At 36.7% G+C, this 27,835-nt stretch overlaps 1 long non-coding RNA gene across 3 annotated transcripts in view; it reads left to right on the forward strand.

Moving 5' to 3' along the window:
* Positions 1–27,835, forward strand: part of LOC116154360 (uncharacterized) — a 676,189-nt gene that overhangs the window by 251,811 nt on the left and 396,543 nt on the right. For all 3 annotated transcript variants that reach the window (XR_010381289.1, XR_010381288.1, XR_004138228.2), the window contains exon 3: positions 18,323–18,465. This is a non-coding gene — a long non-coding RNA (uncharacterized LOC116154360). The remainder of the gene's footprint in view (positions 1–18,322; positions 18,466–27,835) is intronic.

Raw genomic sequence — 27,835 nt, forward strand, 5'->3', positions numbered from 1 at the left:
TGTAAGTATAGTCAAATCATACTCATTATAAAATTATAATTATTTTATAATACTATAAAAATGTTTATAAAACAATTTTAGCAGAAAAACCATTTTTCAAGCTTATACAGAATTCTAATTTTAATGACAAACTAAATAGAGATTCTCTAGTTAAGGGTTCAGCCAAGAGCCAGGTTCTGCCTCATCTCTCCCCTCTCCTCCTTATTTTGCGTACATTTTCAATGGATATTACTTTAGTATTTTATTTTTAATCACTAGCCACAGACAAGTTAATTTTTAATTTATTTCTACTATTTATCAACTGCTCCCTCATCTTCTACTACAATTTATGTTGAAGCTGTAGCCTTCATAGCTGGTACAAATCTCCATTCTGTACATGTGTCAAGTTGATTTATAATCATGGCATCACTCAATTCTTTGATTCACTTTGCTTTGTTCCTATTGGTTGGATTATTGGATGATAATGGCTGTTTGCAAGAGTGCAATTTCCAGTAACCACTCTTATAATTGAGAAACATTGTGCATATTTTACATGGTATGTATTTATTAAATATTTGAGAATACTCACTTCACCATCTTCTGTGAATAGCTGCGATAGCTATGCCTTGCAAAAAATTGAGAAAGTACATTTCTATGTACATTGTCCTTACATGAGCAAATGTATATGGATGGTTCTGGAATGTGTTTCATCCAATGCTTTTCCAAATGCTTATGTTAAATGTCTCATACTAAGGATTCCCTTCTGGTTTAGAAAGGTTCTTGGCTTGGCAAGTTTTCATATATTTGGGATAGATATCCACTGAAATGAATTCTATATTTAAAGTAATCGTAAAGTAACCCTTCTAGAGTAATAAATTCTTTTATTTTTAACATAAAAAATCACTCCCTAAGCTACCTGATTTATTGGGTTGGTTTTTGATGTATTTGGTTTTCCTAAAGCAAGGTGACCATGGATATTAAGTATTATCTCCTTCTTTTGCTTCTGAACTTAATTCCTTTCTTATGATCAGTAGAAACTGTGACAAATGTGTCACCATCACCGTATTATTGTATTTAGTGTAGTTCTGAATTCTAATTATATTTTCCTTTGAAAAATTTTACCCTCCAGTTCTGTATAGTTTTGATCTCTCTTTCAAGGGGATGAGCAAAACTAGAAGGTAAACATTTCAGGTAGATTTAGTGCTCTCAGTTTCTTTTCACTTTTCCTGCTTGGAAATCTGTGTTCCATATAAGCACATGTTTTTTTCCCCTCTTGCTATTAAAGATATAAACATGGTTTTGGAATATTGTATCCTGTGGGTGGGTGGGGGGCAAATGGGAAGCTGAACCCTGAAAGCTCTGGTTGGTCCTGCCACACCCTTCATTGTAGTTCACCCCCTATCCCCATTATGCCTTTTCCTTTATGTAAGGCAGGGGCCCTACCTGTCACTTGGACTCTAAATCAGAATCCGTCACATTCCCACCACTGCTCTCTCCCAGAGGGCTCATTCTCTCCCTTTTCTGATATTTGTCATTGTATACACTCCCTGAGATACTACATATTTTATATCTATCTGTCTGTCTGTTATATATATATAGTCTTTGTCTTCCTTCCCTGTATTAGAAAGGAAGCTCTGTGTGGATGGATGCGTTGCCTGTTTTGTGCACTACTGTTTCTAGTTCCTAAAATAATAACACCTAGTGGAAACCTAATATTTGCTGAAAAAATGAATAAATAGATCTCCTGTAGTATATTTCTCCCCCTTTGTAAATCTCCCTTTCCCCTTAATCTGTCTAGGTAATAAGAGATCATATGAGAGAGAGAGAGAGTGTATTAGATTAGATAACAGTAACTACTACAGCAGATAAAACCTCATCTCAGTAACTTGCACAATTTATTTCTAGAAGACTTCCATAAGACGTCTAACATGAGTGTTCATGGTCATCTGGAAGCTCTCCTCCGAGTGGTAATTTGGAAATCCAGGCTCTGTCTGCCATTTGGCTCTGCCCTCCTTACCATGGACTTCCAAGGTGACTATGCTTCTCTGAATCAAGCCAGCAGAGGGCAAAGACCATAATCATGGCACGTGGGATATAGCATCACAGGTCACATACCATTGGCTGGAACCTGGTGGTGTCCCTCCTCCACAGGGAGGCTGAGAAACATAGACCTTCTGTGGGCCCGGCCCCAGAAGAAGAGGAAAAAGCTTTGGTAAATAGTCAGTTTCTGTCATAGCTGTGTTGTACATCACATTTACGGAGTTGTGCAGATTAGGACTTGCCAACAGTGGCTCAGTGTTACCCCAATGAGATTCCACACCAAAGAGATAAGTGGAAGTGATGCCAAAAGCAGCTTCAGTGGGGAACCTGCACAAACTTCTGCTCCTGAAAACGCCTTCAGCAAAGCTTTCATATTCTCCTCCATGCCTCATTTTGGGCCTATTTTAAAACAGTTTTTAATTCTAGGATGTTACAACCTCAGAATCCTGCAACAAACTGCAACATTGTTTTGCCTTTCCCATGTCCAGTACCCAGAACCATTTTTCGTTTTTCTGATTTCACTTAATATGTGGCTAAGCACTTAATTATGAATTTTGGTAAGTGAGAGGATGCTGGATGAAATTAAACTCCTGACTAGCCATCCAATGAATTCTGCTCAGCAACAAACAGCAACCAGGTTTGGGAGTCGAGGCTTGGGTTTTACGTTGTCACCCAATATCATATGAAAACAGAGTCTAAGATAATTACTGCTTATTTCCAGTGCTAAGTGGCCAGATGTTTGTATACAGGAGGAAGTATTTTTAAATGACAGCTTTTCAATGACTATTAAACTATGTGGGAGTAAAATGTTAGGAGACTGTTTATTCAAACACATAGTAAAAAATACATTTTTTAGGCACATTAACTACTGAAAAAGTAAAGGAAAGACTTCAAATGAAAAGTCACAAATCAAGTATTAAATATGCATATTTAGTGACCTGAAAATAATGATGTCATTAAATGGCCCTGGGCAGTCACATGAAAGACCGGGTTTTCCTGGAGGAGATGTGGTAGTTAAGATACCTCCTTGAGTTTTAATTCTACATGAAAAAAATAACAGTGCTAGTTTTGCCTTTTCATTGGAGATACACGGTGGTACCAGCTCTGAGATGCGTGAGCCTAGATGCTGGCAACCAACGTCTATGCTCCTTCGTGCATCCTTGAGGGTTCAAACATAATGTCCCTCACTGATAGGACAACGCGAGGACTACAGGAAGGAACTCCTTATGATTTGCCCCTCCTGTTCTTTATTTAACAACACTTATAGACCCTGAAGATCCAGAGACAAGTAAGAGAAGGTCTCCCGAGGCACACACATCACCCAGCAGCTGTGATCTAAACCAGAGGTTCAGACAGGTGCCTTGTTCCTCCTGGACTCTGGGCTCCGGCAAGGTAGGACAGAGTCATCCTTGTCCATGTCCCTAGTGCTTTAGAGGGACCTCAGGACATAGAGGGGCTGCCTGCTTACAGGGACTGAAGAAATGCTTCTATTTCTCCTGGTAGTTTTAAGTAAAAGAGACTACTGAAAGGGGGCGGGGCAGTAATGAGAGTAGAAGCTGTCATCCCCAGGTTTGCTGGCAGTGTTGAGAAGCTTCAGGCTAAAACGGAGCTTTGTAACCATAGAACTTCTGACACTTGGGGCTGGAGAATTCTCTGCTCAGGGGCTGTCCTGTGCATTGTAGGACATTTAGCAACATCCTAGCCTGTACCCACTAGATGCCAGTAGAAGCACCCTGTCCCCTAGTTGTGACAAAAAGCATCCCCAGATGCTGCCAAATATCTTTTGGGGGCAAAATGACCTCTGTACAACAACTACTCAGCTAGAAGTTGCACCTTCTCTCCAGGCTCTGCCTTTTACGTTCTGCACATTGATTATATTTACTTGTTGTGGGAGACTTTGAATTTCCACCTTCACCTTAAATATTTAACAGTTTCCTCCTGTTAAATATCACCTCAGATCATTTAGGATATCAAGGCAGGGAGTGTGTCTTTAAAAAAAATGTGTGTGTGGCTTTACTGTCCTTGTGGTGCCTCATGCCTTTGGTGGGGGTCACAATAAGAATTGGTAATGAGTGGGTGAAGGTGGTAGTTGCAAAAATGGTTGCACATTCTCACCTCCACTGGATCCACACCCTTACAACGATACTGCACGTTCCTCCCAGAAAGAGTTGGTGTAATTCCCCACCCTTTGAATTTGGCCAGCCTCAGGATGCGCTTTGACTAATGGGATCAGAGCAAATGGGATGCAGGAAGAGACCTGAGATGTTCCTTCTTACCGGGATTCACTCTTTTGCTTCTTGCAACTCCTGGGGCCAGCCTGCTGGAGGATAAGACCACGTGGAGAGAGGCCTCATCATTCTCGAGTGTCCCAGCTGAAGCAGTTACAGACCAGCCAGCCCCAGATGACCACCAACTGACCTTTGATACATAAGTGGGATGCCCCCTCAGTTTGCCAGTCGGCAGAATCATGAGGTTGTTTTAAACTAATTTGGGGGACTGTCTCTTAGATCTCGAAAGCTAATGGGTGAATGTTTCTTCACATCTTCGTTCATTGGAACTTAGGCCTCTTTTTGAGGCAGGTGGGTAAGAAGTGATGCATTCGTCTGCCGGGGCTGCTGTAACAGAGTACCATAAACTAGATGGCTGGAACCAAAGAAGTTTATTGTCGCACAGTTCTTGAGGCTAGAAGTCTGAAATCAAGGCATCAGTGGGCTGGTTCCTTTCGAGAGCTGTGAGGGAGGGATCTGTTACAGGTCTCTCCCATTGGCTTTTAGGTGACCACCTTCGTCTCCCCATGGCATTCTCCCTGTACGTCCCTGTGTCTGTATTTCCCCCGTTTGTAAGAACACCAGTCATGCTGGATTAGGGCCCAGCATTAATGGCCTCATCTTAACTAATTACAGGTACTGCAACCTTATTTCCAAAAAAGGTCACAGTCTGAGGTCAGGACTTCAGCATATGAATTTAGGGGGGACACTATATGCCCCTTAACAAGTAGGGAGGAAGACAATAGGAAACGATGCCACATTGATACTGGTTGTGACTCTCACATCTTCCTAGGGAATTGAATTTCATTAGTGTTCATGCTGGAAATAGAGGGCCCCCAGAAATCTTCAAATTATGGAAATGCTACTATCCTATATCAAAATTTTATTTTGAAGGAAGTAGAAAAGCATGAGGATCACAGTGGTAAGTGGTTCAGTAAGGAAGCCGTCAGAGTAATTTCTCTCCAGTGAGGACCTGGGCTTACACTGGGGTTCGGGAGGGGAGGCGGTCAGCAAAGAGACAAGAGATGTTTCTGGGGTCTTATTACTATAAGTATGTTATGGCCACCAGTGGACACCTGGAAGTTTTATTCAGCTCCGGGCATCACCCTTTACTGGGGTAATAGACAGGGTGGGGCACACACGGGTGAGTGTGATCTGGAGGCAGAGTCCTGATAACATCCACACAGCATAAGTTAGAGAAAGAGGGAAAACGCTGTGAGGCTGATCACCGCTTTCAGCTCTTTGACGGGCTGTCCCATGGGAGAGGGATTAAATTTGGTCTTGTGTGGTCCAGCAGAACTAGGAGCAATGAGTATGAACGTTTGACAGACATCTTTCAGCTGTAATACACGAGCTGAAATTCTTTATCATAACAACCCTGAGAGGTAACAGTTGGGAAGTTTCTTCTGGTCCGAAGATTTCAGGCTCTGCTGTAGCCGGAGAGAAGAGGAACTACTTTGCGTTCAAGTTTTTCGCAGGGTCTGTGATGTTACGTGACATTTATGTAAGCAAAGAGCTTTCTGCTCTTTATTCTGTGAATGGATTAGACCCAGACTACAAACACCTTAAACGGTAAGGCATTATTCTAGTTGCCAAGTCAAACATGTTTTGTGTGTATTAACCGAAACAAAAGGAAATGACACCTCCCCCATCTGCAAGGTGTCTAAAAGCAATTTTATGTTTAAAACTTTGATTTCTTTTCTATTTTGTCCTTGTAGTTTGTCTCTCATAATTGGCTCCTTATCATATGTTGCTTTACTTTCTAGTTAATTTCAGTGTCAGAATTCATAAATTTAGTTTATCAGTATATAATGCCAGAAGATGTAAAGCTTTCTTTCCCTCTAATTGTTTGATCTATTTTTCCCAACTAGATTTCAAGTTGCTTTGGAACAAGGACCAAAGACTATATGCATTTTATTAAAATGGGTTATGAAAGTGCTCTCAAGCTAATTTCCCTGGTCTAATACACATCATAAATAAGATGCAACTTGAATATGTTGTTCCTTCATCCCCCAAATTATTTTATAAAGAGAGGTGAACAACTCACATAGGTACATTTATTACCAAAGTAATAAACCCATCGATAATCTTTATACAAAGTCCTCTCTCTGCCCAGAGGAGTGCTGGTACCCAGGGGAATGGGGAGTGCCCTACAATTCACTTGCTGTTTAATAGCTCAGAGTGGAGCCTGGCAGACAGAACCCAGACACCAGAAACATTAAGTGCTCAACTGCATGGCAACAGAGAGATAACTGGAACTGCAGTCGGGGATGCTTTAAAAACTAAGTCAGCTATGAAGGATGGGAAGAACAGAAATACAAAATGCAGAAGAGAGGAGAGAATTTCAAGCATGGGAATTTGAGCAAAAACCTAGTGTTGTGTGTTGAGTTGCCTTCCCCAAAGATACATTTGAGTCCTAACCATTGGTACCTGTGCATGTCAACTTATTTGGAAATAGGATCTTTGCAAATGTAATCAAGCTAAAATAAGGTTCTACTGGATTAGGGTGGGTCATAATCCAGTTACTAGTGTCCATGTAGGAAGATGGAAATTTGGACACAAACACAAATGGGAGAATGCCATGTCATGACGGAGGCAGAGATTGGAGTACTGTACCAACAATCCAAAGATGCTGGGTATTACAGCAAGTATCAGAAGCTGGGAGGGAGGCCTGGGGCAGATTCTCCCTCAGGTCCTCAGAAGGAACCAACCCTGCTGATACCTTATTTCAGACTTCTCGTCCCCAGAACTCTGAGACAACACATTTCTGTTGTGTTAAGCCCCCCAGTTTGTGGCACTTTGTCATGGCAGCTCTAGGAGACAGAAGAGTAAAGTCCATCTGAGGGCAGAGAGAAGACCTTGGTGAATGAAACAGAGTGGGTGATGGGGAGGAGGGAGCAAGACACGAGTTGAATCATATTGGAATTTCCCAGAAAGTATAATCACACTAAATGTAGTGAATGCTTTCCTTTGGCACTTATCAGCCAGGCACTATTACAAATGCTTACCATAGATTATCTCACTTAATCCTCACAACCACCCTTAAAGGCAGGCAGTAATGTTATCCTCATCTTACAGATGAAGAAACTGAGGAAAGATGGTTCAATAACTTTCTCAAAGTTACACAGCTATTAAGTCATGGGGTCGAGATTAGGACCTAGAACACTTGACCTTTTGACCTTTATCTGCAATTAAAATGGCCTAAAATGCAAGAGTTATGTTTTTCTTTGGGTACAGACAGAAACTGTAAGCCCCTTATTTTCTCTTCCTCAACAGCCTTCTGTTATTAAAAAAAAATTTTTCTGATATACTATTTAAAACACCTTTTGGTGGTATGTAACACTTCGTTCTGTAACTGTCTATAAATCAGAACTATTTCCTCTCACCTTATTGCATTCTGTTTTCAGAACAATGACTAATAAGTAGTTCCTCTCTGTGTTAGGTCACTCAGTCCCCATAATTTTGCTGATTTTTTTACTCTCCTTGTCCAAAGGGTGTATTAATTGCTTCAGGAGTCATATTTTCCCCAGCATGGTTATAATTAATTGAGAAGACAAAACCTGGATAACCAAAGCAAAATCACTTCTTGCCATCCATAGTAATTCCCCTCTAAGGATTTTCCCAGTGTTTCTAATTAGAGGAAAATGAGCCAACATATTAGATACAAGCAATTATGACTACCAGAAGTTTCTTTAAAGTGACTGAGTTTACTGCAAGTTTTAATTATATATATGTACCCATAGTTATATGTAGGAATAGTTTTGTCTGCCATCTTATAAATTTAAAGAGAAAAATCAATGTGAATTTCATAGTTAATTTAGATTAAACTTCATAGGACACAAACTGATTTTCTATAATATTTAATAAAAATACAACACAAAAATATAAAAATATAGTTGAAGCTGGGGGGAGAAATCCATAAAATAAAGGATAATAGAGAAAGTGCACAATGCAAAGGGAGACAATAATAAGGTTTTTTGTCAAGGAGAAAAGTAGAATGCTATTCATGTGAAATAATTAAGTAGTCTTTAATTTAAAAATGATCTATGTGGATATTAGAGTTAATTGAAAAGTAACAAAAATATCAGACTCTCCTGATGTTTACCTCATAGTTTTTAGTATGATGTCAAGAAGCACAAATAATTTCTAACAAGTTAATTTTAATGGCTTATAGATGGCCAAGATTGGGATGATAATATCAACAAGTCATTGATAATAAAAAAATTCTCCCGTTTCTTAGTCAATTGGCTCTCTTTTGAGGTAAGGGGAAAACCCCAGAGGTATACCCCAAAATAAATCTTCTATACTAATTCGCATAAGAAGAGCTTTAGTTGCGAAGTCGGCTGTGGATCTGCCCCATCAGTTATCTGGAGCCGGCTCCTCTGCTGAGCCTTGTGAGAACTGATTGCAATCGCCTTATGGGTAGACTAAATACACATTACGTAGACCAAGTTTTCCTGCATCTATTTCAGAAAAAGATGAAGACAATAGTTACTTTTTTTTTTTAGAAGCTTCAAATAACGGGTTCTGAGCTATCATATGGCAAGTCTGAGATTTATAGGAGGAGAATAACCTATTGCTTATTAACTGTTTTTAAGCAATACCAATACTCATTCCTTGCTCAGGTAGTACTGGCTGCCAGTTAGCTGTACTAACAGTGAGGATGGATGCTTTAAACTGGAGGATACATTCCTTAATTTTTAATAAAACACACTTCTGAGGTAAGGGGAACAATTGCTTTGGCCTAAATCATAGGTTTAATTAATGGTGCGCCAAGAATAGATTCATGTCCAAGACACATGGGCTCTGGGGGCAAGGGGCATACGTGTGGTAGGGATGGAAAACCTGTTGAGAGGAAGAGAGCTAAGTTTTATTTTCTGACCCTGCCATAAGCTAAGCAAAATGTGGGCAAATCCTTCTTGATTGCTTATTTATTGTTTAATGTCCAGGATGCTTGAATATTTTTAGCACCTCAGTTTCCTTATTTATAAATCTAGAAGAAAATAAGAGGGTTAAGCTCTCTCACCTCTGAAATAGTTCTCAGAGGTAAGAGTTCTTGATTCTGTGAGCATCTACTTCATACTTTAGCCTGAGTAACATTCTGATTTGAATGTGTTTTCTTCTGATATTTTCTTCATATATTTTAATAAAAATGTCACTTCTTTTGTAAGGTTGGACCCAAAGAATTGCCTGTCATGCCAAACTCTTAAAGTTGGTCCCAGTGCTAAGACACAAGAGGGCAGCCTTAGGAGTCAGTGGCTAAAGCCTTCACAGCTCAGGAAAGAGGACACTGGGACCGGCGGTAGTCAGAATGACTGTGGAAATCATATTTTCCATTGTATCAAAATTGTCCATTTCTTCTAACCAACCTTACAGTATTATTTGCTGCAGCAAAAGTCACAAGTGCCATCTGGCCTTAGTAAAAGCACCTTTCATATTTCAATTTCTGTGCCTTTCATTTCTTTTCTATTTCTTACACACCTTCACCAAAGCAGTGAAGTGCTGCCCATTAGCCTGTCTACTCGACTTGGGTGAATCTTTATTTTTCTGTTTAGCAAAGTATAATTTCTTACTCAACTCTTTCATCAGTAAGAGAAGATTTTCCTTCTCTACGGAAAGTATAATTTCATCTGTCTGCCTTATGTGGCCTCATTCTTATGATTAAGAACTCTCCGGATACTTTATCTTACACAGCTCCTAGGACTACAGAGTTCTGAAACACAGGAACAATATTCCTAAGTTATTTTTAAGGATAGCTCCTGATACAGAGCAATCCAGTAAGTGAAATTTTCTTCTTCTTACTCTCAATCACCAGAAAAATGCGCTTTTAACTACAGGATGCTTTCCGTACCCATTGTTAACTTCCTTAGCGTCAGAACCCATTGAGAACTCTCAGACATTAGAATCACAGCCAAGCAATGAGCGATGATTAGCGATCTTAGTCCAGTTCCAAACTGAAACTGACTTCCCACTACCCACCCCCCAAAAATTGTTCACCTTCTTAAACGGTTCATAGTTGGAAAACATGTTTCTCATTAAATTTTTTTCTTTTAATGTTAGCTCTACATCTATTTCACATATTGAAGTTTTCCATTTTTCCTCTTGGGAAAAAAAAAGACCAGGTTACATAACTTCGTTATATTCAACTTCTAGTTTTTAAAAAAATCTTGATTCTACAAGTTAATAATAAAATGCATATAATGATGAGAAGATGCCATAAAAATTACTTTCCCAGTGAGCTATTATCTCTTATGTTTTCTTTTATTGTTGTAATAAGTTAATGGAACATTAAATGATGTTTAATTCTGTTCTGGGTTAGGTTTCCAATTGGCTTTCTGCTTTTCCTACCCTTCGTTTAAACTCTTTGAATGGTGGTCCCCTTTCTTTAACCCCAAGGTGCTCTTAAGTAGAAAGAAACATCCTACTATCATCACAAAAGTTGATTCAACCTACCACTTCCCTGGGAAATGCTATTTTAAAGCTTTTCACTTTTTTTAGACTATCCTCTTTGATTTAGCCTCCTTTTCACCTTCAAAGTTTGTATCTTTCTCCTCATCTGCTTCTGTGTCAGCACAGAGCTGTCGCCAGAACTGTATCATCATTCTTTCCCCCCAGCCCATGTGTTTGGATCTGACCTCTGCTTCCCTCATGTCTTGGTCTTTGTTAAGCATTTCAGGATCAAATTAAATTTCATGACAGCAGCCCTCTAGTATTTAAAGAAAAAACTACCTGGTTTGGAGGTATATACTTTTGAGCAACATTTCAACTTGACAGAAATCCATATATGATTTATGTAGCGCATTATTTCTCAGTGAAGAAAGTAAAATCTCTTTATAATCATTAAATAATTTACCCCTACAAGTGACCCTTAGAGAGAATTAATAGAATCACTGTGTTGTGAGAGCTCATCAAAGTCCTCTTCTCTTCTGTCTTTGGGGTGGGACTCCTGTCCTTGGAGAGAGATTCCATTTTAAACAATTCTAGGGGAGGGAGATTCCAGAATCCTTCCTGTTCACATGTTTCAATGTATCATGTTAAATTGGTCTTGAGGAGGGCATACTCTGGGTGCCATTTTGTACTAGATGTATGTTGAGGAAATGGGGAATAAAATGGCACACAAATGGAACTTTGTACCAGTGGGGTTTGGTTACTGTTGTAACTCTGACCGTGATACAGACCTTTCCCATAATTAACTGCTCTTATTCACACAGTTCTTAAGAAAGCAAATGGGGAAAGATTTATGTGCAAGGCTGCTATCTTAGGTAAGGTGGAAAGAAAATGAAAATACCTTGAGAGACTGACAGTGGTTCAATACCAGAAAAAGAACTGTTGTTTTCCATTGTTACCTCTGTCATTATTTTCATATGTCTTCCTCCCTCCCCCCATCCCTGCTCCTCCGAAATCATTATCTTTCATTCTGTCCCCTGATGATATTCCTCCAGCCAAGTTCGAACCTGAAGTTCTTGAAATTCACCAGGAATATTTTTTATACTTGTTTCTCTGTCTGGAATGTTCTTCACTAACATACACCTATAGTTGGCTTCCTCACCTCTCCCAGGATTTTACTCAGTTGTCACTTTCTCAGTGAGTCCTTTCTTAAGAACCCTAACCCAGATCCTGCCACCCATACACATATTCCCCAGTCCAATCCCGGATTAATTATTCTTTTTAATACTTATCACAATCTAACATAGCATGTAATATACTCATTCATCATGTTAATTGTCTCTTTCTTCCTTCTAGAATGTAAGCCCACCACAGCAGGGATTTCTCTCTGCCAGGCATCTCCCTCTTAATGTTCATAATCCATTCCTGGAAAACACATGTGAAAATGATAACTGGAAATCCATTTCCCATTATTACAAGTGGTAGGGAAATGTGTGATGCATTATATGTCAACCCAAGACCCATAACCAGTTTCCCAACATGTAACTAAAACATTTAGATGAAAGTTAAAAATTATCATGTAAGAATATAAAACGTGTAAGAATATAAAATCCTCTTCTGTGCTCCAGACAGATAGTCTAATTGTTAATGAACAATTCTATGCCTTATATGCAGGAGCACCTCACTTTTTAGAGCAAGAGGTACCCCAGGCCCACATCCCCTGTGTTGAAACTATGATTGTCAAGATATTGACATGAGATTTTGATATTTTACAGTTATTTTCACCATATAACTTGAGACTCTTAAGGCACAATGTTTTGTGAAAAACTTGTATTTGAGTTTTAGAAAAAATGTTTCCTAAATATTGATTCTAAAAATACTCTATTGAAAGATAAATATTTTCTTCGAAGCTTGGCCATCAAAAGCCTAGAGGTGTCCTACCCAGAAAACATTAGCCGGGAGAAGGTTATGCGAGGGATGCCAGGATTTTGTTCCCGCCTCTCTCGACAGCTGTTAGAACCATGCTTAACACATAGTTAAATGCACAGTAAACATTTGATGAATGAAGTAAGAATATAGTGTTTACTTGGCTCTGGTGTCTAGCACAAACGGCCAAGATGTACACCCCAACCGTAGATTATTACAAAATCCACTCTGCAGATCTCTGGGGAGAGATTGTGCCAGGAAGGAGGTGAACTCAAAGACCTGGGCTCTACTAATCAGAACTTTCTTGATGAGATGAGACCCAGGGCGAGGGAACGCCTTCTGGAATCCAGTTTCTCCATCTGTATAAAAGTACAGAGCAGGACTTCAAAATCCTTTAAGGCCCATTGAGACTTAAACATGTAACCCTCTGTAAAATAGAAACCAAAGATATTACTTCCATGATAGTGTTTTGGGTGGATTAAATGAAGATTGTATTTAAATAGCAGAATGCCTGATACATGGTTAGCGCCTCATAAATGGTAGCTATTGTTGTTAATCTGTGCGTAACATTTCCTTCATTCCCAGTTTTGTTTTAGCTATTGTTTTGCTGAGAATGCAGTCAAGTGGTAGCTTTATAGTTTTTGAGAAGATTTTTTGCCAGCTGTTCACAAATAGAAAGAATGTATAGGCATGCATTTTGTTATTGTAAGATTATTATTTTAAAGAAGATATAAACCCTCAGACTTTGGAAACTCCTATTGGACTTTCAATAGAATTATAAATGGTTTGGTTTATTCATTTTCATGTCTCCTGCCCTTCGTTAGTGTGAATAATTAAGCATCAACCGTATAAAATTTTCAAACAAAAAAGTTCTTTTATCTTTGGGCACTTCTTGTTTCAATCCTATTTCCTTTCATTTTGCATCTCTTTTGCAGAGGTTTACTTTTTTCTCTACTACCTCTTCACTTTCCAAATTTAGATTTTAATTCTCTTGTGTTGGAAAAAGGATGTTTCTGGGTAGGACTGATGATATGAGTGCTTTAACCTTTTCATACTTGATTACAGTGAGAGGTATGACAGTAGCAAACATTAACTACAGGAAGCAGAATCCCAAAGCTTCTATCAAGCATTATTTTGGAAGAACCAAAAAGGGTATGAGGATGGAGGGGAGAGATTTAAAATTATTATACACGCCAAAAACATGTTACTTTGGTACTCATAAAGAAAGTCTTTAAAATGCATTAAAAAAAAAACACCCTACTATGAAAAAAAACTTAAAACCTTTTCATTTTTGGAGAAATGTGGAACATTTCAATGGTTCAGTTGTTAAGAGTTGTTCCCGCACCTCCATCTTTCCACCCACCATTGACCTGCTCACTGGACTTGATCAACTCGTCAACTTACTTCAGACTAAGGTGATTTCCTTCAAATGCTGGGCTTGTTTTATGAGAAGGCCAGCAACAAATGAGCATGTGTAAAGAGAAAATTATTTTTTATTTCCTGGAAAATATGATTGTGTGTGTATAGATTCAGACCGTGAGGCATTATTGAAGATCATTCTCGAGGAAGAAGAGGGGAGGAATAACTTAATAAATTAAACAACTTGAGAGTTTGAAAGACCTAGTAACCTGGAGTTGACTGTGTACCTCTGTGTTTGCATAAATGTTGATACTGCCATTCTTGATGATACTGTACATTACATACAGCATTTTGAAATGAAGATCAAAGAATCATGCAAAGGGGGTGTAGACATTACTTATACTGCACCTCCCATTAATAAAAATTTGAGAGGGAATCTAGGTACATTGGGAAGGACTTTATGTACCAAGGGTGTGGTCATTCATTTAACTGAAGAATTGTCACTGCTCTCTGTTCTACAAATGACGAGGGAGCTAGAGAGGACTTGTGCACAGGAAACTCTAAAGCACCATGTCATCTAATGCAGTGGTTGGTGACCTATGGACTGGAGGCCAAATCTGGATTACAGTCTATTTTGGCATGGCCTGTAAACTAGGATGGTTTTTATCTTTATAAGTGATTCAGGGAAAAACAAACTCACAAGGAATAATATTCCCTGACATGTGAAAATTATATGAAATTCAAGTTTCAACATCCAAAAATAAATTTTTATGGGAGCACAGTGATGCTCATTTATTTATATAAAATCTGTGGCTCCTTTTGTGGTGCATTGGCAGATTTGAGTAGTTGCCACAACGAATGGCCCTCAAACCCTAAAATTTTTACTATTTGGTACTTCATGGACAAAGTTTGCTTAATGCTCAGTTAAAAGAATACACAGCCTTTGAAATTGAGTTCAGGAGGCTGGACTTGGCTTTGCCTGAATCTTCCCATTTAGGATTCCCCAGGCACTGGAATTGGTTCTAGTCTTTGTCTGGAAGAATTTAAGGAGCTATAACTCAGCAAGAAATCAACCTTGCTGTTGATGTTACAATTTTTTTTACCATGATTATAATAAAAGGGCACCTGCCTGCCTTGATTTTTGTGACCAAGTCCCTACTTTTTTTTTTTTTTTTTTTTTACTGCACTTTGAATACCCGGGATTCTGCTTTTATTACAGCAGACTTGAGACCTTGCCATAAGACCCTCCTATCTTCCCTCTACCCACCTGAGCCTGCTGTTTTGTCTTGTTCATATTAATCTTTCTTAAACCCTTAATAAATCTCTTCTATTCATTCTGGTGATTGCTCCATGCCACCTGCTGTCAGACTGCCCTAAGTCAGCCTGCTTTCCTTCCTGACTTTTAGACGATTGGCCAGAGGCCAGTTTCCATACTCATTAGCTTCCTGACTTTCCTTTGTCCCCACTGTAGGGACTTCCTCAGATGGCTGCTCCTAGTTCAGTGAATATAGTTCAACACAGATATCCAACCCTTGTTATGATGATTTTTGGTCATTAGAGTGATACATTGCTGTAAGCCTTTTGGGAAAGATGACCCTTGTTGACCTTATCATCAAGGTCCTGAGAGCTGTGAGTGAGTCCAACTTCCTACATCAGTCCTCAGAACAGCAGGCACAGATGCAGAAGGGAAGACACGAGGTCTGCACTCAGTGAAAGGACTGAGATGGAGATCCTTCCAGGCTTGGCTGTGAGCCAGTCAAAATCTTTCTTAGATTAGAAGCTTGAGTGGTTTTGACAAGTCTCCATTTGCCAGTATCCACACAGACAGAACTCACCATCAAAAAGAAACTAGGACGGGTTGGACCTTAAACTGATTCAATTAAGTCAGTTTGTGGTTTTTATTAAGTAATTAATTAAAGATAAGAAATATGTGCTCTGTAACCCTGACGTTTTGGCTATTTCTGGGATTTTACATGCGTGGCCTCCTCCTGCATTGGAAGGAAGAGTTGCACGTACTCAAGTTTGTGTTCTGGCCCTGCCAGTCTGAGTTGCAGAAATTGACTTTCACTCTCTAATCCTCAGTTTTCTTGTCTGTCAGATAGGATACTTGCTTCATTAAGAACACTAATGAAATATTGTATATAAAATGACTAACATAATAGACACTAAATAAATGTTTATCCTTTTAGCTAAACTATAAATTTGTCTCCTTTATGGAACCAAGAGGAAAATGGATGTATCTCCACCTTGGTCAGAATAATAGGGCAATCAATCTTCCCTTACTGGATTTCTGTAGTTATGGTGGTGAGAAATTTACACCAGAGCCCTGAGAAGAGCTGGAATGAATGGTAAAGGTAGAAAGAAGAGAATCAGGGACTGCTGATTCAGCTGGAGTTTCAGTTACTTGAATTGGTCTCTAACCTTTTACTTAAGAGTGCCTCAGTTAAGTAGAATAAGATTCAAAATGAAAGGAGTGATATCCAGAGATAGTGACAGGGAAAATGAACTCAGATTTTAAAATGATCTTAACGCTCTGGCTAATGGTCAGATTCAGTTGGTTAACAGATGCGTTGGATACACTCAGGTTGTGAAGACACCAAGGAGGGTAGATCACAGAAATAAAACTACTAAAATGAGGCAGTAAGCCAGAAAAGGCTGCTATTGTTTAGGGTTTATATTGAACCAGAGGACTTCAGTTGCAGTACCATCCCCATCTGAAAGGCATGATTTCTGAGTCACTGTTGTCATATGATTCTAAAGGGCCCACTGTGTTCCCCTGAAACTAAAGAAGATTGCACTGAACACCTACAGCCTCAAAGTGCACTTTCCTGGTCATAAATTTATGGCCAGTAACACTGTATATTGTGGTCATAAATTTTTCATTCAGTATCCTCAGATGACTTGAGAAGTTAACCTTGGTTCACCTGGAACAAGTATGTTTCCTTAGTGTCTTTCAGACCCAGAATGTTTAGATAAGATATTTTTTTAAAAAAAGTAGATCAAGTCTCTGCTTTAATTTTTTTATGTTAAGTTTAGGAGTAAATTCCATTCTCACTGGGGCAATCTGTGGGGACAAACCCTTAATATTCCAGTTTAAGATTTTCAGTCACTTTTAAACAACTGATGCTGATTTGGAAGTTTTAAAAGATGTTTCAAAGAACTCCACTATTTGTGTGTGTATTAAGAGGATAAACCCATTCTCTAGAACATCTGCAAAATAAAGAGCAGTGGCCTAGAATTATAATTGAAAAATGAGAGGAATGGTCCTCTTTTCAGTGTTCAGTAATATTTCAAGTTGCCAAAGTGCTTTTTTGACACTCAGACTCCTGAGAGGGGGGAAAAAAAGCCACCTTGGAATCAGGTAATTTAATTTGAACTCAGATTGTAAATACATGTATTGTGTCTGTGCATCAGACTCAGTTAAAGAAACTCTGATTAGAGGTGGTTTCTCATGCTGTGAGCAGTGGTACCTCTTTCTTCCCTCGCTCAGTTACGCCATGCTGCTCCATTTGTGCCTTCAGGGCACTGGGATTCAGCAGTAAGGTATTATTTAACATTAGAAGAAAACTTTCTTGGCTCTATAGTTTTAAACGGACTATGTGTTAGGATATTATCCATGAAAAGAATTTTCCCGTAGGGGAACTAGGTTTATAAAGGAAAGAATGACCACAGGGAATAAACAGAAATTATATAGAGCATTTTAAGAATTTTAACACAATAACATTTATACTGGAGAGTATACCTCCTTCCTAAAACTTTCTAAGAAAGTCATAGCCACTGATCCCTATAGTCATCGAGTTTAGAGAATACCCTTGGCTAAGAACCCAGCTGTCCTTGGTGACTGATTCTCTTCCCCTTACGCTGCTGTTCTACGGAGTAGGTGCGGGGCTTCATGCAAAGCAGATTTCAAGAGAAGGAAAACAGACCTTTTTGTTTACTTTTTTTGTTTCTGGTTGTTCTCCGAATTTTTTTCTTTGTCCATTTATTTATTTATTGAAGTATAGGCAGTTTACAATTTGTCAATTATTTCCGGTGTACAGCATAATGCCTCAGTCAGACAAATACATACATATATTCATCTTCATATTCTTTCTCATTATAGGTTACTCCAAGATATTGAATATAGTTCCCTGTGTGAATTTTGTTTTTAATACAGATTATTTTATCTGATATTTGGATTATTTAACAAAAAGCTTTTACATTCTGGGTATATTTTTAGCTTCAGAAAATACAGAAATATATATGCAGAAAATATTTAGCCATTTTCGAAAGGCGGCTGTAATGTGGATCTTTCAACCCTGTGCAAAGAGGTTTGACTTGGGACATCCACCAATCAAGTTTGCTTTTGTGTGTCTACTTCCCAGATGGCACAGAGAGGGCAAAGTGGCCACAGACTTGTTCAAGGTGAAGTCAGCCATTTGTCGGAATGCCTTGTGGATCAGTCATGTTGAGGGAATCGACTAACGCTGATTACACTCGCTTGTTGCAGAGGTACTAGGAGAGGGAGGTGAGTAAGAAAGCATTGATCAAGAGTTTGCTGTTTATCTCACTAAGTTGACTGCGAAGAAAAGTTGGCTGTTTTCAATGACAGCGATCTCCATATTCTGGAGCCACTGAACACTGCAGATAACTTACATATAACTCAGCTAATCACTAAGACGTTTGCAAATAGTTGAGAGTTTGCGGTCATGCAGATAAAATGGTAATTAACATGTTTAGTTCCATCAGCACATTATATATCCTGGACATATAATTCAGTGTCAAGTATCTTTGCAATGGTAAAAATGGAGCGTTTAAATAAATACTACATCTTGTATTATTTGCTTAAAAATTACTTACTTTTGCTTAAAAGTTGTGTGACTAAAGCTGTGGTACTTTATATTATCCTCAGTTTCCCCCACTTTTGCTGAATATGCATTCTGCAAACTCTGATGCTTGACTAGTGTAAACTTCATTATATATTTCATTCAAAGTTATAATTAAAGATCTATTATCTAAAAATTAAAGCAGTATCATTTATCCTGCAAAATTAATATAATTGTACATGATTTAATTTCAAAACTTACAATGCTCACGTAATATGACCATATTTAAAATATAGTATTTTATATGCCTTATCCAAGTATATCTATATTAACTGTAAATTGGTTATTCTTCCTCAAATATTGTAGTTAGAGGAAAATACTTGTGATAATGTACCTTTCAAAATGCATGTTTGCTTTAAAACATAGTTTATAATTATCTAAAACATATTTCATAAAATACTTTCTTCATGTAAAATACGTACATATTATATTTCATTCTACTGTCAAACACTACTAAATTCTACTGTGGGGCACTAACGCTTCAAAATATCTAAGTGCACATTGATATGTGATGTGGTTTGCCATGAAACATTGCTTCGAAGAAAGCTAAGACTTCAAAGCCCTTCTCAAAATAAAAATGACAAAATTCTTATTTGAAAAAGCTCTCTACTTTTTGGCATTAATTATATTTTTGAAATCTGCATTTAAAAAGTTGCTAGTGTTTAGAAAGCATATTTATTCCTTATGTGTTACCTTTTGTGAGGAATAAAAAACTCAGCAACTTTTATTGAACGTCTTTCATAATTTAAGTCTAGGCAAAAGCTGACAATAATTCTATGATTATTCTACTATTTCATGAAGACTTCATTAGGACTTTAATTCTAAATCATAATTCATTTCTATAATTCATTGAGTATCCTGTAGTAAGAGTGAATTGTCCCCTTATGGGAATAGTTGAGAAAAGACCTTAATTTCTAAGATAAAAGAGGCTAGATTCACTATTTTTCTTGAAAGAGGAGTAGCCCTTTTGATAATACCAAGACCACTTTTGAAGTATACAGTAATACTTATTTTTATTTATTTATTTTTTAAATGACTTATAAGGCTTCATGTTTCTTTGAAACCTGTTAATCTTGTGTTAAGTGGATGTTGAGTATAAAAGGAATGTTAGAGACCATTATTAGCCTTAACTTTGTCTAGGTTTTTATCTGTGGCTCTCTGGATACCATCTCTAGGGCATGAACACAGGGAGTAATTTAGATAAACTAGTATTCTATGATTCTCTTCCAAAAGTATTGATTGGGACGATACTCAAGCAAGTATCACCATTTGCTTATAGGATAAATATTCTTCAGATTGTTAATATCTTTTTGGTTTGATTTCTTTCATAAATTTCATCAATGAATTCCATTTGGATTGATTAACTCCCAAAGTTATTTGATACGTTTTTCATGGTGTTAGTGTTCTTTTAGCTTAGACCTTTGATCATGAAGTGTGTGTATGTGTATTTGTGTACATATGTGTGTGCATCTGTCTTTATTCCTTCACAGCAACTAGCGTGGAGTAAGTTCTTTATAAATATTGTTGAATGAACATATATATCATATATAGAGAGAACTATGTATATGGTAAATATATGCTTCATCGTTTCATGAGGTATGTTCAATGTCAATCAAATTATATTAAACAGTCTTCAAGACTGATAGCATTTCTGACTCTGATACTTTGATATCAGAAAAGAAATGCTACACAAGTGACAGGAGGCAAAGTGGATAATTTTTCAAAGTTAGTCAGTAGTACTCCAGCAGAATGTAATAGATCTATTAACCTGTTAATAAAAAGAAATCCAATGGGATTTTTAAATGACTCAGAAGACAAGAGGGAATGTTATGGTCTGCTAGTGACAGCTGGCAAACTTGCCGTAAATGCTTTTAGGGACAAAATTGATAACATCCACAATTGGCTACAGTTCAGAGTACCCAATTCCAATGTGCTGTCAACCGTATATATTTACTATTGATCAACACGCCAGCTACATTCTTTTTGGACATTTTGATGTGGAAAAATTATTTAATTTTAGAGGCAGCACCCATATAGCTCTTTCCCAGACATATGATGAAAATATATGGAAAAGGAATCAATTAATATGATGCCATTGGTAGAGTTAATGTTTTCATTAATCATCTCTTATAAATCTCAGGAAACTGCTTTGGAGTCAAAGAAAAACTAATTTCAGTAAAAATGAGGAAGCCATTTGAAAAGAATGTGCATGCTCTTGGGCTGAGTACTGAGTGAATATGAACAAATACTATGTTGCTTTCCAAGTAACATCCATACATGTGCGTCACATATAGTCAGATGAATTCAGTGTAAATATTGATGTCCAGACCACAGAACCACCTTATGCTGTATATTAGAACATTATTTCAAGCCTTAATGACTCCTTGAATTTCATAATATACTAACAAACCAACCTAAACAAATAAAACAAGACTGTTCTCCAATGTGCATAGAAATTTGCCTCATTTACAAAAGGGGTCACACAATTTTTCACTTGACAAATATTTGTTGGATACTTTGTATTGTTTTAGTTGAATGTGAAACAGAAAAATCGTGTTTTTATAGACTTACCTTCTCTGGAGGGTGAAAAAACAAATAGTGAACAAGGAAATATTTACTCAAATTGTCATAGATACTTTGGGGAAAAAAATAGAGCAGGAAAAAGAGGACAGGAAGGGTGAGTAACAGGGTGGCCAGGAAAAGCCTCGCTGAGAAGGTATCTGAGTAACAGCCTAATACAAGTGAGGTAGCAAGTCATGAGGGTCAAGGGAAGGGCATTTTAGCAGAGGGAACATCTTCCTCCAATTTATTTTGAGTCTGATGAGAAAACTTAAAGGCCAGTGAAGATGCCAGTGTGGTTTGGCAAACTGAGCTGAGGGTGTTTAGTAGGACAGGATGCCAGAGGAGTAATAGGGTTGAAAGGCAAATTGTTAAGAGTCTTGTAGGCTGCTGTCAAGATAGTTGGTTTTTACTGTGTGTGAGATTGGGAAATCCTGGAAGGTTTTGCGCAGAGGAGTGATTTTCTTATTTGCAATTGAAAGACTCATTCTGTGTGCTGTGCTGAGATCTGGTTGTAGGAGTCAGGGATAGAAGCAGGGCTACAATGATTGGATAATGGAGTGGTGTTCAAACTAGAATATGCCACCTCCGAGGCTGCCTGATAATTTGGTAGGGACATTAGTCTTTAAAGCAGTGAATTTCCAGATCAACTAACTGCCTAACATTTAGCTGCCTGATAATGAATCTAAGGTCAAGGCATTGTGCTTACTCATCTTTCCCATCTCCCATTTGATGTCTTTCATTTTCAAAAGAAAGACTTTTTTCTCACTCTTTCCAGATTTTACCATGGTGCGTTTCTTCATAAAAATTTCTAGAGTAAAAAAATGAAGGAACAATTTCAAATACTTACATCTGACATCTTTACCATTTCTTCTCCTCTTCCATTGCCAAAAAAACCACCATTCCTGTGGGGGGTTCCCTTGAGAATAAAACCAAAATGAGATGGAGAAAAGTGCCTTGCCTCTTGGGGAGTGGTGGAAATGTTAGCTATCTTGATTGTGGTGGTGGTTTCATTGGTATATACATCTATCAGAATTTATCAAACTGTACATCTGAAATATGTGTAGTTTACTGTACGGGAATCATACCACAATAAAGGTGTTAAAAAAGTGCTTGTTTCATCCTGTCACAGATTGATGGCAAGTCTCTGCTTTATCCATTCATTAAACTGTCTATTTATCTCTGAATATCATGGAAATTTAAATTATCATAGAAATCCATATTATCTGAATTTGGATTCAGAGAAGATTGTTTCCACATGGATCTTTATTAAAACAGTTGTTTAAATAGAAAAATCAAGTAGGACTTTTCTGACAGAAAATGTTTAATTGTGTTTGATTATGAGAATTAATTTCTTAACTCCCTATTTTCCTTAAAATGAATTAACTAAATCTGCAGCTCTATGACTTTAAGTATAGAGTATATTTTTAAGTATATTTTTATACTTGAAATATAAAAGAAATATCTATGCTGAGATCCAGATGTAGAACCCCGGGACTGTGAAAAGAAATATCTTATATAAAAAATTATTTGGCCAAAGTCATTTAGAAAATAATTATATTTTGATTTTTTCTTTGCCCTTTCTAATTGTACCTGGTAGAACAAGGAGCCTCTAAGTGAAGGAGTAACAGGTATACTGAATAGCTATCTGGTGGATATTGATAATACTTTTTTTTTTTTGCAATATACTTTCATAAATAAGAAATCTAATGACTCCAATGAATAGACCAAAAAGAGGTGGAGTTTGAGTCTTTTGTGTTCAACAAAACTAAGTATTTAAGTTATCAGTTGATTGTTAAAAATTTTATTGCTAGACCACTGTTATGACTGATTTTTGTCATAAAACTTGAATGGAGATCAAATAATTTAGTAACATTAAGAAAAAAACAACAAATTTCTATTCCAGCCTATTTATGTGATTAGGTTGTCTCAGTATGAAAATAAAAAATATCAAATGAATTGCTGTTGAAAATTTATTGTATAATAATGCTTATCTATGGATATACCAACTAATTGGGGGAAAGCCCCCATCTAGCATTAGGATATACAGTTCCAGTAAAACTTTATGTTTACTTTTCCCTTAATAATTATGAAGGATTTTCAAGTGTATTATATCCATCAACTGTATTCCACTAATAATTGGAAAGATAACTTAATTCAAAATATATTTTCAGAGAATTTAGAATGTTATAGACCTAGAAAATGAAAAAACAAATTCAAGTTATAAATATATTTTTATTACAGAAGAGTTTTAGTAATCAATAGAAGATTCTAATCCAGCACTGTCAACAAAAATGTAATTCTAATAGAATTATTTGTGTGAGCCATGTATTTTAAATGTAATTTTAAATTTAAAAATAGGTGTCTTAATCTTTTTAGGCCAATATATCAAAATATTTCAAAATCAAATAATCAATGGAAAAAGTATTAACAGTGTAGTGTATACTTGGTTTTATACAGACTTTTTTGAAATTTGGTATACATTTTACCTTATAGAACACCTCACACTGGACTAGCCATTCAAATGCATGTTTCACATGCTAGTCACATGTGGCCAGTAGCTATTGGCTAACACGCTACATAGCACAACTGTAAATTTTAAATACATACACACACAAGTACACAACAAAATATAAACTTCTATGTGGGTAACAGAATGGAAACACAAGTTTAATTAGGAAAAGAAATAATTTAACATTTCCACCTATTAGAGTGCTTATTCATATTTTTAACTGGCAGATGAGGATTGAATCAATATGACCTTTAGATTCCATGAGATATATGCAAAATAAAAATTCATCCTTTGCAACAATTTAAATGCATGATGAAATTTTTAGTTGTTAACTTAAAAATGTTTAGAGGAGTATGTGAGCAAATACGTTTGAAGGCTACTAGGCTATTTCAATAATACAGGTAAGAGATGAAGGTAGCTTGAGCCAGATTTTGGAGCACAGTAGAATTCTGTGTATGTTTAAAAAATATATTTTATTGAGGTAGAGTTGATTTACAGTATTGTTTCAGGTATACAGCAAAGTGATTCAATTATATATAGCTGAATATATATGAAATATAGATTTTCAGATTATTTTCAATTATTGGTTATTACAAGACATCGAATATAGTTCCCTGTGCTATACGGTAAATCCTGTTGCTTATCTCTTTTATGTATAGTAGTTTGTATCTGTTAATCTTATCTTCCTACTTTGGGTCTCTACTAAGATTTGTTAAGACAAAAATACAGAAATATTTGCTCTTTAACTTTGAAAATATTGCTAGTGAAGGGTTCCTTTGGATTCTCATTAGAAATATATAATGTTAGCAGCCCACACTACATTATAAAGATTATTTTAAAAATAGAGCTTCATGCTGTTCTGTTACCTTGATATATTTCCCAAAATTGTTGTATTTCACTACCATTGGAATCTCTGACTGTTTGAGGCAAGATAGCAAGTGGTCTGTGATGGTTTAGTGGAACTTCAATCTGTAATTGTGAGCATTTTCCCAACATCTTCAGGAATGTCTCCATTATATTTGGGTCTTTTTCTGAATTAGTTTGGTGGTCAGCCTGCATGGTGTATTTTTAAACAGTCAGTTCCTACCACAGTAAACTGGATATGACACACATATAACATGGTTCTCTATCCATTTCAGTTTTGGCTTTCTATGGATTGATGGCAGTTTAAATGGTTTGAAATCAGGTTGCCATCCAATTTTTTCAGGTTGAGTGCTTGTAAGACTGAGATCTCTCTCATGGAAGCCTCTGAGGAAAGATTAGAGCAATTCTTTCCTCATGATTTCTGTTGATCTTATACCTCCCTGTGGAATTTGCAGTCTTGGAAGAAAGATATCTCTAGATAGTGAAAGTCTTATTTATCTTGGTGTAATTGAATTCTTAGATCTTTTCCCACTGCTCTTATGTGACACTTCCTTTGAAGGAGTATCAAGTTTCAATGTATCCATGATTCTATTCTCTTACTTAAGGATTCTAAAGAATCTTACACTATGTTAAAGGAAGTCTGGACTTTTTGTAGTCATGAATGACAGCCATTGTTTAATTTCCTCTAATGTTCATATTTATAATTTCTGCAAGGCCTTTTGCTTTGGGTGAGCAGAAACTCTTGGAACAAATTTTCATTCATTGCTGTTATTAGCATATTTAAAAATATAGAGTCAACTAGTATTTTTACTCCTTGAATAATCACCTCTTATAAAGTCTATTAGACTATATCTAAAATAGAAGATTTTATGCATCTTGTTTGCTAGAAGCAGTTTGTCAGGGTGAAATGAATCAAATTTGATATTTTTTCCTTTGGGATGAGACTTACTGACTTTGGTTACATATAGTGTTAACACCACTCAGATATGACCTTCGATTTCCTACCATGTGCAAGTAAACCCTGGATGAGACATGGAGCTTTGACTAGACATTTTTGGGTCCTAAGTTTTTGCATATTTAAAGATTTTTGTAAGAGCTCTGATGGATTTTTCCCTCAATATACAACATTTCCAGTAGGAGAAAAATTGACTGATTTTCCGGGTAACACATTCTTAGGAATTTAAATTTCAGTTTGTTCTGGGGACATTTTTTTTTTTCCACTTTATTTCCCTCTTAACTGTCTTCATCTAACTTGCTTGTTTATACCACACACATACATATCTGCTCTAAGTGTATAAGTTGTATACATATTATTTAATACCTATTTCTGCAGATAAATGATATATCCACTATAATCCTCCAGATTTACAAACTTAAATTAATGGTTAGTTTTTGAAAACTTGTTAGCTGCAATCCTTGGAGATCCAAGTCTGCTCTGTGAAAAATAACATTGTGCAAGAACCCGGAATGTGGGGTGGGTGTGTGTTTGGTGGGAGTGGATGGTGAGAGGGAAGTATATTTGCTCTCATAACCGTATAAAGATTGAGGACTCTGGCCAGGGTACTGATTCTTGGTTTGATGTCATAATTTGTCTGTATGAAAAAGGTGATAAATATTTAAATGAATCATTTAAAAATTTTCACCATGAGGGGAGGGTATAGCTCAAGTGGTAGAGTGAATGCTTAGCATGCACAAGGTCCCCAGTACCTCCTGCAAAAATAAGCAAACCCAATTACCTCCCCTCACACCAAAATGAATTATTTAAATAATACAATAATAAGTAAATAAAATATTAAAAAATAAAAATAAATAAAATTTTTTCACCTTTTGAAGAGTATTTTGCCAGAATGATTTCTAGACAAGAAGGTGTTGTTATTCACTGCCTTCTCAAGTAATTTTGGGGGCTGTTAGAGAATTTGTTTAGATCAGACTAGTATAGAAGTGTGGTTACATTCATGTATGTTGTAGTTCACAGTATTATGTGAATTCTAACAAAGCACTATTTTACTCATTCATTCACCTATCCATTCCACACTGAGTGCCAGCTCTGTGCCAGAAACTTTCTTAGGAACTAGAGGTATGCATTTAAGTTATAATTCCGACAATGAACAAACTAGATCTAGAGAAAAATACCACATAAGCCAATTTGCTAATTACTGTCACCTTATTTACATAAAATAAGGTAGAAGAGATAAAGTATGTTACAATATGCATAATAACTATCAGTTCTTTAGACCAAATTTTTGATGATGACCTCTGTAGCCTATGCTTATTCCAATATTACTATGATTTTTTGAAATTAAAATAGCCTTGAAATTGGTCTGTAAGCATTATAAGGAAATCAGTATCTTTGTAATCATGTATTTTTTTTCTCATGGCCTGATTTTGTTTACAAAAAAAGTCTCTCTCATGATTATATATGTAATTCCCCAGATTTGGATCTGTGTGGATCTTGGCTATTAAAAAATCAAATTTACCCAGAAAGGGAAAAATGACTTGCTTCATTTATAATGATTAAGAAGTAACTTAGAAGGGAATCTTGCAAAATATTTTAGGCAATGTGACAAATCTCAATACCACTTCTAAAAATGCAATCTAAGATAAAAGTCTCCAAACTCCTATATGTACACATGCATGTGTGGGTGATCACATTTCCTGCAGTAATAGTCCAGCATCATCTGAATCCCTACAACATGGCCAAATCTGAACTTCATAAAGCTAGAGGTGCTTTCAGGGGTACTTTAAAAGGAATATCATTTCAAAGGAAGTTTTGATTTCAGAATTATCTTTTGAGAGATGGAGAAGCATGCTCTAGTCTCTACTTATTTGTGGACCTAATTATAATTTGTTACATGAAGCCAACATGTGATTCTGCCAGAATATATTTTGACTTGGGAGGACTTTGATTCATTTTGTCAACTGATATAAAAATATCTTTGATTTTAGATGAGGTTGGGGGCTGGGAGCTGTTTGAGCCCAGTAATTGTAATGTTCATTCTTCTTTCTGCATTTTACGTAAAATCAGCTTTTCAAAAGGTTGCACGTACTTTATTTCTTTCAGTTTCTTCCCTGAGTCA

Source organism: Camelus dromedarius, chromosome 6 (genome assembly GCF_036321535.1).
Source record: "Camelus dromedarius isolate mCamDro1 chromosome 6, mCamDro1.pat, whole genome shotgun sequence".
Lineage (NCBI taxonomy): Eukaryota > Metazoa > Chordata > Mammalia > Artiodactyla > Camelidae > Camelus > Camelus dromedarius.